Here is a 16,710-nt window from a genome sequence, read left to right on the forward strand (position 1 = left end):
GGTCCCATTACTGTCCGAAGAAGCTTGTCGATTCGGTCCAGGTCAGCATTCATCAGTTTCGTCATGTGGCTTTCTGGGTGAAGTTTTAGCGCTGAGCGAGTGTCAATGGTCAATTCAGCGTAGGCAGTCAGGTTTGTCGTATGTCTGATGTAATTGTACGAGTCCCATAAAACCACGTCACCATTCGTAATCGGTAAGTAGTCTGGGTGTGAGTAATCCACAATCTTACAAACTGTGCAGGTCGAGGTCAAGCTAAGCATAAAGAGCAGAGGTCTGAAAAGAGGAGGAAAGACAGTTTCAAAGGAGATCGTAAGAATTAAAAATATTTTATTCGACTATCGGAGATTATCCTTATGAACCCTGACCGTAGAACCCAGGTTCTCCTGGACTATGCCCTCCACATATAAGGGGGTAAGTTTGTTTCCCAACCGTCTATTTGACTTAATTTGGACTGTTTCTCCAATTGCAAATGTTCTCGCTATCCTGTTTTTGTTATGAGTTCTTAACATTGCTTCTTGAGCCTTTTCTACCTTATTTTTTGCTTCTGTCCCACCTACCCGGAAATGAAAAACATCCAAGGGTTTTTCACCAGTTACGGAGTGAATGCTCTTATTGTATTGAATTGTGGCCAGTAACATTAAGTCCACAGTATCTTAAATTCCTTTTTCTAGTTTAAGGCATCTAGCTATTTCCCCCATAGTGCTATGAAATCTCTCCACCTGCCCATTAGAAGTAYTATGCAGAGGAGGAGCATTCACAATTTGAATGTCGAAAAAGTCTCTAAGGCACGATCTTATTGTATTTGAGTTTAATGATTTTTCATTATCGCAGAAAATAATTTTGGTTCCTGTGAACATATTGACCAGTTGCAGAATACGCGGCTTAAAATTGATTATGGTTCGTGAAGATATTGGTTGCCCTACTGCAAACTTGGATAGCTTGTCCACACAAGTAAGGAAATATGTGGCATTAGTACAGAATATGTCAATATGGAGAAATTCACCGGGAAAAGATGGAATGCGTGCTTTTCCTATGGGATGCTTTACTGGATGTCTGACATATTTAGCTTTAATGCAGACTTTACAATTCGACGCCACCTCCTTAGCTTTTTTCTCCATTCTCGGAAAAAATAATCTTCACGAATTTGTTTAACATTTTCCTGAGAGGCACGATGGGCTCTATTATGTTCTTGCGTAATTATTTCAATTTGTTCGTTAGGATGAAAAATGTCCGTGACAAATTTAGTTGTGTGACGGACTCTTGTATTTTTGAAAGTACTCCTTAGCCAGTTTTGGATTTGCGCCAGCAGAGGTAGCTCGCAGTGAATGCCGTTGACTACGTCGGGTTTTACCACTTCTGATAGCATTTTAAACAAACTCTCATTATCAGGAAACGTGAGAAAATGGCGTAACTTATTTCCAAAAATAACAAATGTCTTTTTGATCGGATGTAAGCCAGATTCCAAAATTAGTTGGTTTTTATAAACATTTACTGGTCTTGAAACTGTTTCCACCGTATAAGTAAGAGACTGTTCGCTATGAATAGTGGCAGCATCCGATTCAGGTCCTGGATCTAGTGCGTTTATAAACTGGCGTGATAAAGCATCAGCTACCAGATTATCTTTTCCTGGTTTATAGTGCAGTTTGGCATTATATCCTTCAATGAAAGCTTTMCATCGCTTTGTGAAAAAATTATCACATCATCAATATAAACAAAGCAGTACTTGCCAATGTGTTCCCTAAGAACGTCGTCTATTGCCCTCTGAAAAATGCCAGGTGTATTCTTAAGGCCAAAGGGAAGACGGMAGAATTCAYACTTCCCATTACACACAGAGAAAGCGGTTTTTTCACGATCACATTCGGCGAGCTCAATTTGATGAAACCCCGACTTAAGGTCCAAGGTTGTGAAGAGGTGGGCTTTTCCCAAGTTTGATAATATTACCCCTACGTTTGGTATTGGATATGGGTCTTCAATGGTTTTCTCGTTCAATTTTCGAAAATCAATTACTAATCTTTTCTTTTAACTCCGTTCTCATCGAAACCCTTTTTGTCTACCACCCAAATGGGATTGTTGTATGGCGATCGCGAACGTCGGATAATATCATTTTGGAGGAGATCCTCTATTTCTGTTTTTACAAAATCAACGACTCCCAGTGGGTATGGGTAGAACTTTGCGTAAGTCGGCTCATTATCCCTAGTACGGATTGTGGCCACAATATTAGTGTTGTATGGTACTTTCTCGTTTGGGTCAGCAAAAACTCCTGAAACGCGCTCTAACATACTATTAAATTCACCTTTTATGCTCACCGGGACTGACTCGGTATGGAGCTGAAGATGGCTAATATCTTGACCCTGGAGGAAATGAATAATTTCATTACCAGAGTTGTACTCGACAACTTTGCTTTTGAAATTAATATTTGCTTGAACCTTGTTCAGCAAGTCCAAACCTACTATTCCATCAAAGAGAGTTAGATTTGGCAGGACGAAAAATTCAGATACCACTCCAAACAAGTGTACCTTGCATTTTTTTCCAATATTGGTGACTCCATGAATGGATTTCACCGTGAATTCCTTATCAACAGGCTTCACTCCTTTTAAGCCCTCTAGCGGCCTGATGTAGTTTTTGGAGGCACCCGTGTCGACAAGAAACTTTACCTCCCGCCCACCTAGTGACTTAGAAATCCAGGGCAGGAGGGACTTACCTCTAAAAAATTCACTTCTTCTGCCTCTAGGTCCTCAACAACTGGCTCAAATAACTCCTCGTAAGAGTCTGAGCTGAACTCGGTATTTCGATCTTCCTTCAAATTGTTTACCCTTTGCAGTTTTGGTCCTGTTCGACGGTCCGACGCTGCCTGACGCTTTTGATCACCGTCGTCTCTTACGTTACTTTTAAATTGCCGTAGGTGAGAATGTGAAGGATCCACATCCATCGGTTCCCCTCGCGGCTGAGAGTTTCGATATCCTGTTTGACGGTTCTGCTGAAAATTTTGTTGGCGGTATTGGCCATACCCCGGTGCTGCCTTACGAAATGAGGATTTTTCTGATTATCCGAATTTGTTCTGTTTAGCATGTTTTGATTATTGTTATCTTTTCCCCATTTGCTGCTCTATTTGCAATGCTTGCTACGAAAATGTAACGTTCGTGATTCGCATCGACTTCCTGAGCGAGTGCCAGAGCGGATGGCAAGTCACTAGGTTGCGATGCGAAGAGAATATCGCAAAGGGGCCTCCTTAACCCAGAAATTGCAGCGCCTGCAATACTTTCTTCATGAGACATTCTGGTTTTATTAGCAAGTAAGGAGAGTTTTTTCTCAACCTCATCATAAAATTCGAGCATAGTCGAAGAGCCCTGCCTCAACGTCGACAATTCCTGCTCAACTAAGTACATCGGGGCTATAATAGCGTTAAAATTTAAGACAGTGCTAAATGACGATAAAAGCGTATCGGCAGCGCCTCGAATTTTATTTCTTATAATGGTAACGGCTTGGTAGTGCCGTCAGCTACCATCGTAGTCCTTAAAAATCTCATATGCGTTATGTGCCGCCTCACGTCAGGACACATAACCTTCGGGTTGACCGGAAAATTCGGGTAGAGACTTTACAACGTCCAGCGATTCTTCGCAGGTTCTATCCGCTACTATCTTAATTTTTTCGTAAGTCGTTATAGTGGGTTTTTGGGATAAGTTATCAATTCGGTCCTGCATGACCTTAAGCCTATTCTCAAACTCCCGCCTCTGCACCCCTAAAGCAGCAGTGACCGCCGCGTTAACTATCTGTGTAAGCTGGGTTTCGTTCATTTTGACTTCCTCTTCTTCTGATAATTTAATATTTTCAAAGCTAGAGACTAAGTCAATTAAGTTGACGGTTAATCATTGAAAAAGTTATTACTATTTCCACAAAATAAATACAGTGTGCACCGTAAACTATTAGAGTTTAAATTTCACTTTCTTAATATATTTTATTTTTTAACAAGAGGTACCTTCAATGTTTAGATCTTTGATTCTAAAATTGAAATTCGAGTTTCTCAACTTACATTAAATTCATGATTGTCCTGATCCGCCAATGGAATAGCTGCTGCTCGTTTACGATAGCTGGTTGATTGCAGTTGCTGGCTGGTCCTTGATTCGATCGACTTTCAGCGGCATAATCCTGATTGTTTGTGGCAGCTGGTTGATTGTAGGTKTTCGTTTTTAACCGACACCGACAAACTACTTTGCTTAAACACAGCCCCACGTTGGGCGCCAATTATTCAAAATGCCACCTTTATTTTTATTAATTTTATTTCAAGCATTCGAGTGGAGCACGTCCAGCTTAAACTAAAATTATTCTAATTATAAACTACCCTCAAGCTATCTGTCGCTGTTGCTGCCGCCGCTGCTGSGTAGCAGTAGTGTTGTTGCGAGTATTGGSAGACGTGAGAACGTATAATTGCTGACTCAGTCCACGCGCAACTTTTGGATGCAACTTGAAACTTGTTATTTCCGTTCATGATTCTGAGTGCGCTACTTGTTGCTGACTCAGGACACGCTCAATATTTTGGGGCTCCTTCAATTACATTCTTGCGTCGCGTGATAACTAATACAAGCACTATACAATTGAGTTTTTCAATAAAAAATTCATATTTTTGTTTTAATAACAAGTAAGAAAATTATTTATTTGTTTATTGGTTATTTATATTATTTTTATACTTCATTTCAATTTTTAATTTCCTTATTCTTTCATTCTGCTCCAACTCCTTTTTTTGAGTTGGTAATCGTTTTCGATCTTCTTCTTTTCATTTTCATGTTTGTTTGCTTCAACGTGCTTCATCCAATTGAATTTTTCTATTTCAAATTGAAGCTATTTTTCTCGAAAGCTCATTCTTTCAGCTTCTAATATTGCCAGTTTATCAATGGCAGTGTTTTGGTGTTTGGCCTTAATTTTTCCAAACGCGCTGCCCGCAGATGAGCCAGATGCCAATTCAGTTAAGTCATTTTCTTCCTGCGCCCCTCCGTAGAAAAAATAACCGCTACTTGCTTGTAATGCGGACAACTTTTAAGCACTTTATCTGTAATAAAGCAAATCAATTTAATTCCAAAATTGATATTAAAATATATATAAAATCTACCCATCACAGTCAGCTCCACATCGCTATCCTCTACTCCAGCGCCCTTGGAATTTAGCCAGTATTCAGCCGATTTCATTTAGCTTTTTAAATAGCGAATGTTACATTTTAAGATGTTCCAATTTGCTTCAATTTTTGTCACTGCAAGCAACTTACTGTAGTAGATTTTCGCTGCTGGTTTCTGAAATTAAAGAGATGTAATTAAATCAAAATAAATAACTAATATGTCGAAAACTAACGTCGACGTTTCGGTGATCCTGCATATATTACAGCACGGTTTTGATTTCGTCCATTTTTTCACCTCCTTTTCTCGCCGGCGCTTTCGTATTTCTGTAGACACTAAAATTAGAGTATAAATAAATGACAAAAAGTGTATTTTTATTTTGTACTTTGTGATTCTTACTTTCTTTGATGACTTTTGATAATTTTTGATGATTTTTGAATGCTTTGTGATGCTTTTCGACGCATTTTATTTCGGTTTTAATTTGCTGATTGTAAACAAAAAACAGCTGTTAATAGCAGATTTTCAAATAAGAAAATCTAAATGGAAATGCCATTCGCTTAGTTTTATTTATTTTTTGTGCTGCCATTTAGTAAAATTCCAATGACTTTTTAACACTGGAAATAAGCAAACAACCACATAATCTGTAAACAAGGGTCTAGGTTGGTCAACTTTGGTTATTTTGTCATACCGCATTTTGTTGTTGTTTACTTAATCACATAACCCGATAACCACCTTATCGTGAACAGCCTAATTATATATACATATATGTACATACATATATTTGTATACACTTCCGAAGGAATAATGCACAAGCATGCATACATATGTACATATGCGTACACATTTGAATATTTTAAGCATTGTTCTACAAAAACAACAATTGCTCAAATAGCAGAAGCATTAAAAGTCAATTTCGCAGCCGAATTGGCGAGGCCCAAATGTAGTAAATTTTACAACAAAAACGATTTCATTCATAAACGCAGGCGCAAATTCTAAAAGCGACCTCGCTTCATTCATAAAAACAGACGCCGTAACCCACATGTATTGTAAAATAATAAAAATATTTTAAACAATATTAACTTTTTATTTATTTAATAATAGAAAAATTTGTTTTCTTATCGGTCACCACGCTCAAAAAGAAAAATAAATACTGCATGAATAAAATAAATAAATAATTATAATTGCATAAGTTGATACAAAATGCTATGCAATAGCTTTACCGCGGCAGTCCCCGAGTGTCACACGTCTCTCAACAATGTCTGACTTTTCCAGCGATAACTTAAGAAATAGTATTATAAATAGCATTTTTTTTTTATTCAACGAATAGAAAATAATTTTGTATCATGAGTACTTATACCAGCACCAGTCAAAATGACTGCTTCCAGTTGAAATGTAAAAACATGCTGCGATTTGCTTACCGATCACGAATCAAGAAGATTACTCGTTTTGTATAACTACAAAGTGCTTCTTAGAACTTTTTAGAATTTCTTACAATTTTGTGTCATTCAGTGTAATGATGATAATTATCTCGAAAAATCTTGATCGGTTTTAATTCTAATGCAAAACCTAATGAATTCATGCCAAAATTTTCGAATATATGGATCTGGAGACGTTGAATGTGTTGTGATAATAGAATAGTTATATAATATATAATAAACGGCATTTTTTCAATTAGTATAAGGTGAGGAAAATTATTTCAAATATAATCTTTATGTTAGGATTATTTGTGATTTTAGTTTTATAAGCCCTGAAAATGACAAAATGTTTGAAAATATCGGAAATTTTGGAAAATCTGAACGATATAGCAATGGAATTCTCTGATATTGAAGATGATGAACTCTATGACAGTGATCAAGAAATTGAAAATGCAGTATGCGGTACCCAAGAAGAAATTTTTAAGAGTGAAAATAGTGACAATAAACTCTTGGACAAAGAAAATATTCAGGACTCCTCAGAAAGTGACAGTGAATTTGAAAATATTTTGAATTCTCGTAAAATCAGATGTATGCAAGAGCGTTCTAGTTCTGAAGAWGAAAATGAAAGTATACGACAAGATAATCAAAGTGAAATTACTGCGGACGGAAATGTTGGGAAAAAACACAAGAATCGTATTTTCCAGGAAGATTAGCACTTCAGAATATCTTCAAAGACTTATCCGGTCCATTGTACGCTTGATCTTGCAAAGAATAAGAAGAATCTCGAGTTTTGGGTAAAAAATGGAACCTAACAGCAACAAAATTTACAGCTTTCATTAGAGTTTTATATGGACGGGGAGCATACGAAGAAAACAATTTAAAACTTTCATATCTATGGAACGAAAATGGGGATCAAACTTCTTTGCAAACACCATGAGTAGAAATGACTTTACGGCAATATTGAGGTTTATTCGCTTTGATAAAAAAATGAGAGAAGTCAACGTCTTCCAAACGATAAATTTGCTTTAGTAACAGCAATATGGGATAGAKTCATCAAAAATAGTATGCAATACCACAAACCATTACAAAATATTATAATAGACGAACAACTTTTGTCAACAAAAGCCAGATGCAGATTCACCCAATATTTGCTGAATAAATCCGTCAAGTTTGGGATAAAATTTTGGCTGGCATCTGATGTTCAAACTAAGTACCTACTTATATTGTGAATGGGTTTTCTTATTTGGGAAAAGATGAGACAAAAGTAAGATCACATCCTCTAAGTAAGTCTGTTGTGATACAACTTATCGGACCTTTCACTAGGAAGGGAAGAAATATAAGAACTGATAGCTTTTTCACAAGTTTACCGCTAGCATCTAAATTGCTAGCCAAAAAAACAACACTGATTGGCACTATACGCGGAAACAAAAGGCAAATGCCTAAAATTTGTAACACAAAGAAGGATACTTTGGTTCGATTTTCTTCATTACTGTATAAATCAAGTGGGTACGTTGTTACAATCTACAAAAGTAAGCCGAAAAAAAAAGTTTTTATATTGAGTTCAAAACATAAATCCGTCAGAGTTCATAAAAGTAACAAGCTATTACCTGAAACAGTTGAGTTTAATAATAAAACTAAGTTTAACGTAGATATTACAGACCAAATGGCAGAGAAATATAGCGTAAAATTAGGATCAAGAATATGGCCACTCCAAGTATTTTAGACTTAGCGGCCATAAATGCCTGGATCCTATATAGAGAAACAACAGGTGAAAAGATAACCAGAAAATATTTTCTTTTTTAATTAGCAGATGAACTTTACGAAGAAGAAGATGAACTTTAAATTGAAGATACCGAGAAAAATGTTAAACCATAAATGGAATCACGAGAAACTATTGTACCTACAACTTCAAAGACCTTACTTTGTTCACGCAGATGGTGTCAAATTGGGTACCGTAATAATAATAAAACTAGCAGCATTTGTAATACGTGTAATAATTTTGTAAGTGGAAAATGCTCTCAAAAGAAAATCTATGTTTATAAGAAATGTGACAAATTATAAATACACCAAATAATTTACCTTGTACTATAAAATAAACTTAAATTTAATATGAGAATACATTTAAATTATTTTAAATTGAATCATATTTTCTTTATTATACTTATTATTCTTATTATTGTTTAAGTGATGAAAGGTAAGAATATTCTACGAAAACATCATAGCAGGAACTGCTTGGATAGGAGTTCATTATGCTCCTTAACTGGGAGCATAAGCGTCTTACTATGTAGGTGTTCGATGAGAGACATCAAGAGACATCCCGTCGTGGTCCGGAGTGCTGTATTCTGGCAGGTCTGTAGGTTCCTCATCTGCGTGCCACTGCATCCAGGCGACCATATGGGTGCTGCATAGTTAAGGACCGGCCGGCCGATTGCCTTGTAAGTTGCCAACAACGTTTCTTTGTCTTTGACTTGAAGATTTGGTTGCGGCTCTGTACTTTGGCGATAATCGTGGTCGTATGTGGAGAGAAGGMGCATAGACTGTCGAAGGTGACTGGTGGTTGCGGGAGTTTCGAGATGTAGAAGTTAAACAGTAGCGGGGAGAGGACACCACCCTGCGAAACCCCTTGTTTAATTCTTCTCAGTTTAGATGTTGCACCTCGAAATAGTACGGACGACTGACGACCGTTCAGATAGTTCATGGTCCACCCCTTGAGCCCTGGAGGAAGCGTGGTTTTCTCAATGTCCTGTAGTAGCGTTGTGTGGTTGACCGTGTCAAAAGCTAAGTMCAACGCTACGAGGATCGTTCTCTCACACGGTGGTTTCTGGTTGAGGCCACGAACTATCTGAGCGTTTATGACGCTAAGTGCTGTGGTGGTACTGTGCACTTTACGGAATCCATGTTGGTGGCTGGCAAGGCTCAGGTGGTGACTGAAGGTCAGGAGTAACAAGGCTYCAAGTGTCTTCACTACTGGGGCGAGGAGAGTTATCGGACGATAAGATTCCYCTTTATTGGCGGGTTTCCCAGGTTTCAGTAGTGGGACCACTCTCCGACTTTCCACACATCGGGTATTTGAAGAGCGGTCAGCGACAGGTTKAGGACCTTGGTRAGATATCTTACTCCYGTCGAGCCTAGATGCTTTAGCATTAGCATGTTGATTCCATCAGGGCCAATAGATTTGGGAGATTTGTTGATGACTTCCTGAACCTCCTCATCGGTGAAAGTAAGTGGCGCGCCGTCGTTTGGCATTTTGCGCAGCCGTCGGTTAATACATCGTTTGGTTTGTTTACCGCAGGGTGCAGTGTGAACTGCCAGTTAAAATAGCTCTCGCACTTCTTCGGGTCCGAAGARGCRTGACCATTGAATTGAACTTCAACTCGGTCGTCGTGACTCTTCGGGTAAGCAAAGCTTTGACAGTAGCCCAAAGTTTACTCACACCGGTGGAGAGSTTGCAGGACTTCAGGWGCTCTATCCATTTCGTCCGCTTATGCTGGTTTACCATACGCCGAATCTCCAAATTGAGATTCCTTATTCSGGGATCCCCGGGATCRGCATGGCATAAGGTGTCGCGCTCATTAGCTTAAACGGCTGTTTCGGCTGGGAAGTTGGGGCGAATTTCCGCTATTCGTCCAGCTGAATGAAGCGAGCGGTAGCTGTTGCGATAACCTTGCGGAACTGACCTTCGTCAACGCATACGTCCGTAGGAATGGGTAGAGCGTTGAAGGTGCTCTCAGTAAATTCTGTGAAGCCGACCCAGTTAGTTTTGTTAAAGTTAACGTACTGCGGTTGTCCACAGAAACGAAATCGGCAGGTTTCTTGATCGAGATAATTATGGGCAGATGGTCTGATGCGAGAGTTAGCATAGGTCGCCAAGTTATGCTATTTATCAGACCACCACTAGGGATTGTAATATCGGGCGAGCTACTACAAGTTAACATAACTCTGGTGGGGGCTTCGTCATTTATTGTGCAGAATGTCGAATCTTCAATCTGTTCCGCCAGTTCCATCCAACTACGACAAGACCGAATGGGAGCTATGTTGCCTAGTTGAGCTCCGAGGGACCGTGGAGGTTCTCTGTTGGCCACTCGATGTGGGTGGCGGCGCAGCACGCGAACTATGTGCAGATTGCACAGCCATAGAGGCTAGCGTCGCAGTATTGCGTAGGCAATATGGGGCCACGTAACGCGTGGTTCACTCCCTATGAGTCTTAAGGCCTGAGCAGATTTTAAGACGGCTCCATCCATTGCATGTGTTGCACCTGACCGAGGTGGAGATTGGATGGAGCCTTTTCGCGCAAACACAGCAGCAAAATTCCTCCGGGCCAGGGTTGGACTCAATGCCAGCACGAGTCAGGAGGATACGGAGCAACCCTGCTGCAAGGCGTTGCTCCWGTGACGACACACACAAATTAACACTCACCGATCCAAACGGGGTTAGATCGCCGAAAGAACAGCCCTTGGTCGGATGAAATCCGAGTCAATTCCGGTAGGTAGAACCGGCTATCGTGGGAATTGTATTTGTATCATTTTGACTGGTTTTGCTAGAAACACCTTCGACAAAGGTGTGGTAGTTCTAGTGTTAATTTTTACTGGTGGCAACACGTTTATTTTGGGTGTTTGTCATTGCACAAATGTTTATTTTGTGTTGTATATTTATGGCGGTTTCATGCCTCTGCTTAAATGAGATAAGTGTTCTTTACTTATGTACATACAATATATATGTATATACATCACTATAATCGAGAAAACGGGCACATCGCCTGCATATTACCAACAAATAACAAGTAAGGAAGGGTACAATCGAACTTTTTGTACTCTTGAAACTTGCAGGAATAAAAGCCAGGGTAATGTCAACTAGAGCAAGCAATTACATATACTATGTGCATACATATTATACTGATCGATATATTCGATATAAGGTTTGCCAGAAAAACGAATAGTTATAAGGAGGCTAGGTCAAGTTTTCCCCCATCGGTCAACTTTCACAGACTCTTATAAAGCCCTGCCATATAAGTCATTGATTTATTATCCTTTAAGAAGTTTCGAACAGATCAGAAATTTGAGTTTTATATCTTAATTTAGTGCTTTGTTATGACACATAGGTTTTCGGTTAAGAAGTCGTATTTTTTTTTTTGTACTAAGGAACGCGCATACTAAGTTTTCTCAATATATATTACTTAAGTTGAAAAATGCACGGACGGACAAACTCAAATAATAATAATAATACCCAATGATTACCCTCCTTAGCAGAATTAGCCGAGTCATAAAAGGAAAGGGAGCTTTAAGCATTGCGATCTTAAGCTGCTCAGCTACAGAAAAAAAAATTTCAACAGCCAAAATTAAGAATTAGATTAAAGTTTATAATTTTTAAATGTTACTTGTTAAGAGTAAATAAAATAATTTTTTTAATGGTAAAGAGTGAATCTGTTAGATCAAATGTACTGGAATGCGAAATAAAACCGTGATATATACGGCGGAATCGGTCGTTTAACTCGAAATTTGTTCTAGAAAATTTTAAAAGTAAAGGTCTAAACTGGCTAGTAGAGCGGGAATGTTTGAAATTAATATCAGACAAGAGAGCTGGGCCACAGGCTAACCCATTGATGAGTTTTACAAGAAATATTATACTAAGCATTTCCCTACGACTAGCGAGTAAAGGGAGATTTATAAGTTTAAAACGGTTAGTAAGGGGGAAGATTTAAACTATAATCCCAATGCGGGCAAAAAGTAAAAATAGTTTTTGAACGGACTCTATTTTCTCAGAATAAACTTGATAACAAGGGTTCCATACCACGGAAGCATACTCTAAAATAGGACTCACCAAAGATGTAAAAAGAATTTTTGTGGTAAGCGGATCTCTAAATTCTTTTGACCAACGCTTAACAAAAGCAAGAGCACCTTTAGCTTTAAAAACCATGGAAGATGTGTGAAGATTAAAATTGAGTTTGGGGTCCCTAGTTACTCCCAAGTCAACRAAACTGCATACTTGCTCCAACCGTAAGTTTTTTATTACGTATGAAGTAGGGTCTACAGATCTACGTGAAAAGCATATCGTTTTACATTTTTTAAGGTTCAATAGGATATCATTTCCAACACACCAAGAAACTAGGTTATGATTTAATACTGATTTAAAAAGCTTTACATCGTTAGCATATAATAAAACTTTTGAAAACTTAACAACAGATTATATGTCATTAATAAATAACAAGAATAGAATTGGTCCAAGATGGCAACATTGAGGAACGCCTGAAGGAACATTGGTTATGTCGGAAAGAGGATCGTTAAATATGATTTGTTGAATTCTATTCGTAAGATAAGAAGCAATTGATTGAAAACCAAGAACATCAAGTTTATTCAAAAGAATTGAATCGTTTACTTTATCAAAAGATTTACTAAAATCTGTGTATATAACATCAGTATTCTTATTCTCCCTAAAGCCCATTGATACATGTGATACAAATTCAAGCAAATTAGTCATTGTAGATTTCCCTTTACGAAAACCGTGTTGAGAACAAGAAATTAGTGGAGAGGTCCGAAAGGTCATGTCGTCTGTTATAATTGCTTCAAAAAGTTTAGGTATTGCAGACAACTTTGCTATTCCCCTATAGTTTTCAATAGATGACCTAAATCCACTCTTATGCAAAGGAATTATAAATGACTTTTTCCATATGGATGGAAATAAGCCTTGCATAAGAGATGAATTAAATAGTTTTGTTAAGGGTTGGTATATATATTTGGCACATTTCTTAAGAAAGCATGAGGGAATAATATCTGGGCCATAATTGTATGATTGTTCTAATATATTTAACTGACGTCTTATACGTCTGCTTCGGAAATGGTAGCTGCATTAATGACAGAAATCGGACATAACTTGTGCTGATGCGAAACATTTTTTGGAGATTTTTTAGAGTAATTGGACCTAAAGGATTCAGCGAACATATYAGAAATGGTGTGATTGTCAATGGGCATACTAGACTTATATTTCAAAGCGGTCGGAAAATTAGAAATCCTGCGTTTGGAATTGACGAAACCATAGAAAAATTTTTAATTACGTATAATATTATTTTTTACTTTATTTATACATATAACTGTTTTAACATATTTTGTTAAGTTCAGCAAATTGTCGGCGCAATTTAGAACATTTTGAATAGTCAGCAACTAAACCAGTTTTTTTAAAAAGTTTAAAAGCACGAGACTTTCTATTTTTTAATTTACATAATTCTTTCGAACCCCATAAATTAGAATTCATTTTATGAGTAACAACACACTTCCGAACATATTTTTCAAACGAGTATAAATAGTTTCATTAATGTGGGAAGCACTAAATTCAGTGTAGCCACTGTAAACTGGCCAAGTAACTTTAGAAAGTTCGTAATTAATTTTCTTAAAATTAGCTCTCGCAAAGTTGAACCGTAAACAAAGGTCTTCAGTTATGAGCAAATTTGGCTATGGTTTCGATGTTAATTTCCAAAGCAGGATGATACGAGTCCTCTGGCCGAACCAAAGGATCACATCGGACAACAGAGAACATTGAAGCGTTATCAACATAGACTAGATCTAAGAACTTACCAAACTCGTTCGAAATTAAAATAATTTGGTTAAGACCCAACTCCGACATTTTATCTAARAACTCGTTAAAACATAAGCGAGTACTAATAGGAATGGTGTAGTCATCAATAGATTTCCATGATASGSACSGTAAATTGAAATCCCCCAAAACAATCATGGAATCAGTATTATTAGCCGTTGAGAAAACATTATTTATTAATGAAGCATGCTGCATATATACAGATATGTTCGAGTGAGACGGTATATAAGATAAAGAAAGAGATTTAGATAAAGAATATAAGTTAACACCAACAATTGTACTATTTTAGAATATAGCAACAAAAACAAAATGAAAGTGTACCAACATACAAAATTCGCCGATATATACAGTATGAAGTCACCCGGTCCTTCGAAAGTCTTTATATTAGGTATATGCGGTCTGAGGGAAGTATTTACCCGATTCAAACCATTTTTAATACCCAGGTATTCTATTGTCTATCTTAGTTTATATTAGGGGTATTCGCTTGCTCTTGCAAAACCCTTGCACAGTGCAAGAATTGCATATATTTTCTCTTGGTGCACCGGCACAACAACAAACACTCGCAGCCATTTACAATGGCTGTAAAATATGTCAAACCAAAAGCCATGTATGTTTGCGTGAAATGTCACGAAAAAATATAATAGCAACCCTGTTTTAGTTGTCATTTTACATAATGACATATTACGTTATTTAATTGTTGAGGAAGGTAAGTTTTAAATAAATAATTTCTAATTAAATTAAAAATATTTGTTACAGTTTTGTTTTTTGTTAGATATGTATGAAGAAGGTGCGCCAATTCACAATAGCCATGCATAATAGTCATTCACAATAAACTGATCGAATCAGCCGTTCATATATCACTATATTCTGCAATGGGTGCTCTCGTGCCTTTGTATATTTCGGTATAGTATTTTTGCAATCTGCAATCTTGCAAAAACAAGCGAATACCCCTATTGTATATTTCACAGAATTATCGATATTTTCGGTCCAAAGTCAGCTATGGATACTGTGGTCGATATATTCAGTACCTAGGTACATTAAAAGTTTTGTTTGGTTTTGGACAATTTTTTGGCCGTAAGATGGCATACTTTAAAGAAATTATATGGGAAGTAATATCTTCCCATTATCCGATTTCACCATTTTTCACACTGTGATATTGGAATATGAGAAGAATGCTGCATACTAAATTTAGTCGAAATCAGTAGCTCATGTTTCGATATATATGATTTTTTCCAAAAGTGCGAGGTGCTACGCCAATCGTCCAATTGTAACTCCGGGCCCAATAACGCCCTGTCATGCAATCTATCAATCCAATACTCTTTCAACGATGAATAATTGTTTATAGCCAATTTACGGACGAAATTTTAGTCAAAAAACCGATTTTTTGAAAAACCGCCATTTTGCCAAACAAATTTACGTTTGCTTATTCCTTCGATTAATTTCTAGGTTTGAGATTACTCTAACGAGGTCTGTTTGGTTTTTTTAATTAGACGTAAAATTATCTGCTCTCCGAAGTGTTCTATCAATAAATCCATTGATTGATGCGATGTATGGAAAATGGCGACATCTTGTTGAAACCAAATGTCGCCGAGGTTATCATGGCTCGATAGCGGTCGCTATTGACGGTTACGTTTTCACCGTCTTTACGTCATTTTTGAAGAGATATGGACCGCTGATTCCATCGGCCAGCAAACCACAACAAAACGTTGCTTTTTTGGCAATCAATCCACACCAAAATGCTGTTTTGGCGACAATGTTCCTATTTACATGCCCATTGAGATAGATTAAGTTGGGCCGAGTCGTTCCATACGACAGTCCGAGTTGATGCGAACGGCGCCGAATCGACTCCACACTTTCAGCTATGGCTGCTATATTTGCTTCAGTGCGTGCAGGTCGTGGTATATATATTGGGTTCAATATTATCCAATAATGAAGGCTGGATCTCAAGATGGTGACCATAAGTTGATCATAGCGCGAGTTAATTTATTTACTCGGGTTAGGAATAAAATAAATGTAATTTTAAGTCAGCCAATGAGATGGGTGCTGACTGATCCTTTATTCGTATAATAATTCACAGTATAGACTAAAGCGCTGCATGAATACATTTAAACCGCCCAACAAGACATTTTCCAGCAGCGCCATTACTGAAGCTCTTTGTCTCTCCGTTCTCTTGTAGATTGCCGGCCACCACAAACCAGTTGGTGTATGTGTAAGTAAAAAGCCGATCATAAGCAATACAAATTGTATTTGCTTTGCAAGCTACAATTACATAGAGTGAGAAGTATGCTAAAGTAGTGAACTGTGCTTGGAGTACTTGCGGATATCTATGGAGCTGTTGATTATTGGTACACTCAATTTGCTTTGCTGCATTAAGATAATGAAAACTCGTTAATGAAACATAAATTTTTATATGTAGTTTATTTGATAAATAAAGATAAATATAATCTTTCAGAAAAAACACGGAAAGAAAGAAAATACAAAATTAATAAAATAACTTTTTTCAAAGACAGAGAAAATAATTATAATGCACATAAATTCCTATTTTTTTAATACACTTTTAAATACGCTTTTAGTCTATACTTGAATGCAGGAACATTATCTTATTT

At 37.3% G+C, this 16,710-nt stretch overlaps 1 long non-coding RNA gene across 2 annotated transcripts in view; it reads right to left on the minus strand.

Moving 5' to 3' along the window:
• Positions 1 to 4,673: 4,673 nt before the first annotated feature.
• The window catches only part of LOC108975139, a 25,115-nt gene continuing 13,078 nt past the window's right edge, over positions 4,674 to 16,710 (minus strand). For both annotated transcript variants that reach the window (XR_001993854.1, XR_001993853.1), the window contains 3 exons: positions 5,341 to 5,440; positions 5,105 to 5,282; positions 4,674 to 5,044 (listed from right to left, as the gene is read on the minus strand). This is a non-coding gene — a long non-coding RNA (uncharacterized LOC108975139). The remainder of the gene's footprint in view (positions 5,045 to 5,104; positions 5,283 to 5,340; positions 5,441 to 16,710) is intronic.

The sequence above is a fragment of the Bactrocera latifrons genome, unplaced genomic scaffold, assembly GCF_001853355.1.
Source record: "Bactrocera latifrons isolate USDA-ARS-PBARC rearing strain unplaced genomic scaffold, ASM185335v1 scaffold_618, whole genome shotgun sequence".
In the NCBI taxonomy this organism is placed as follows: Eukaryota; Metazoa; Arthropoda; class Insecta; order Diptera; family Tephritidae; genus Bactrocera; species Bactrocera latifrons.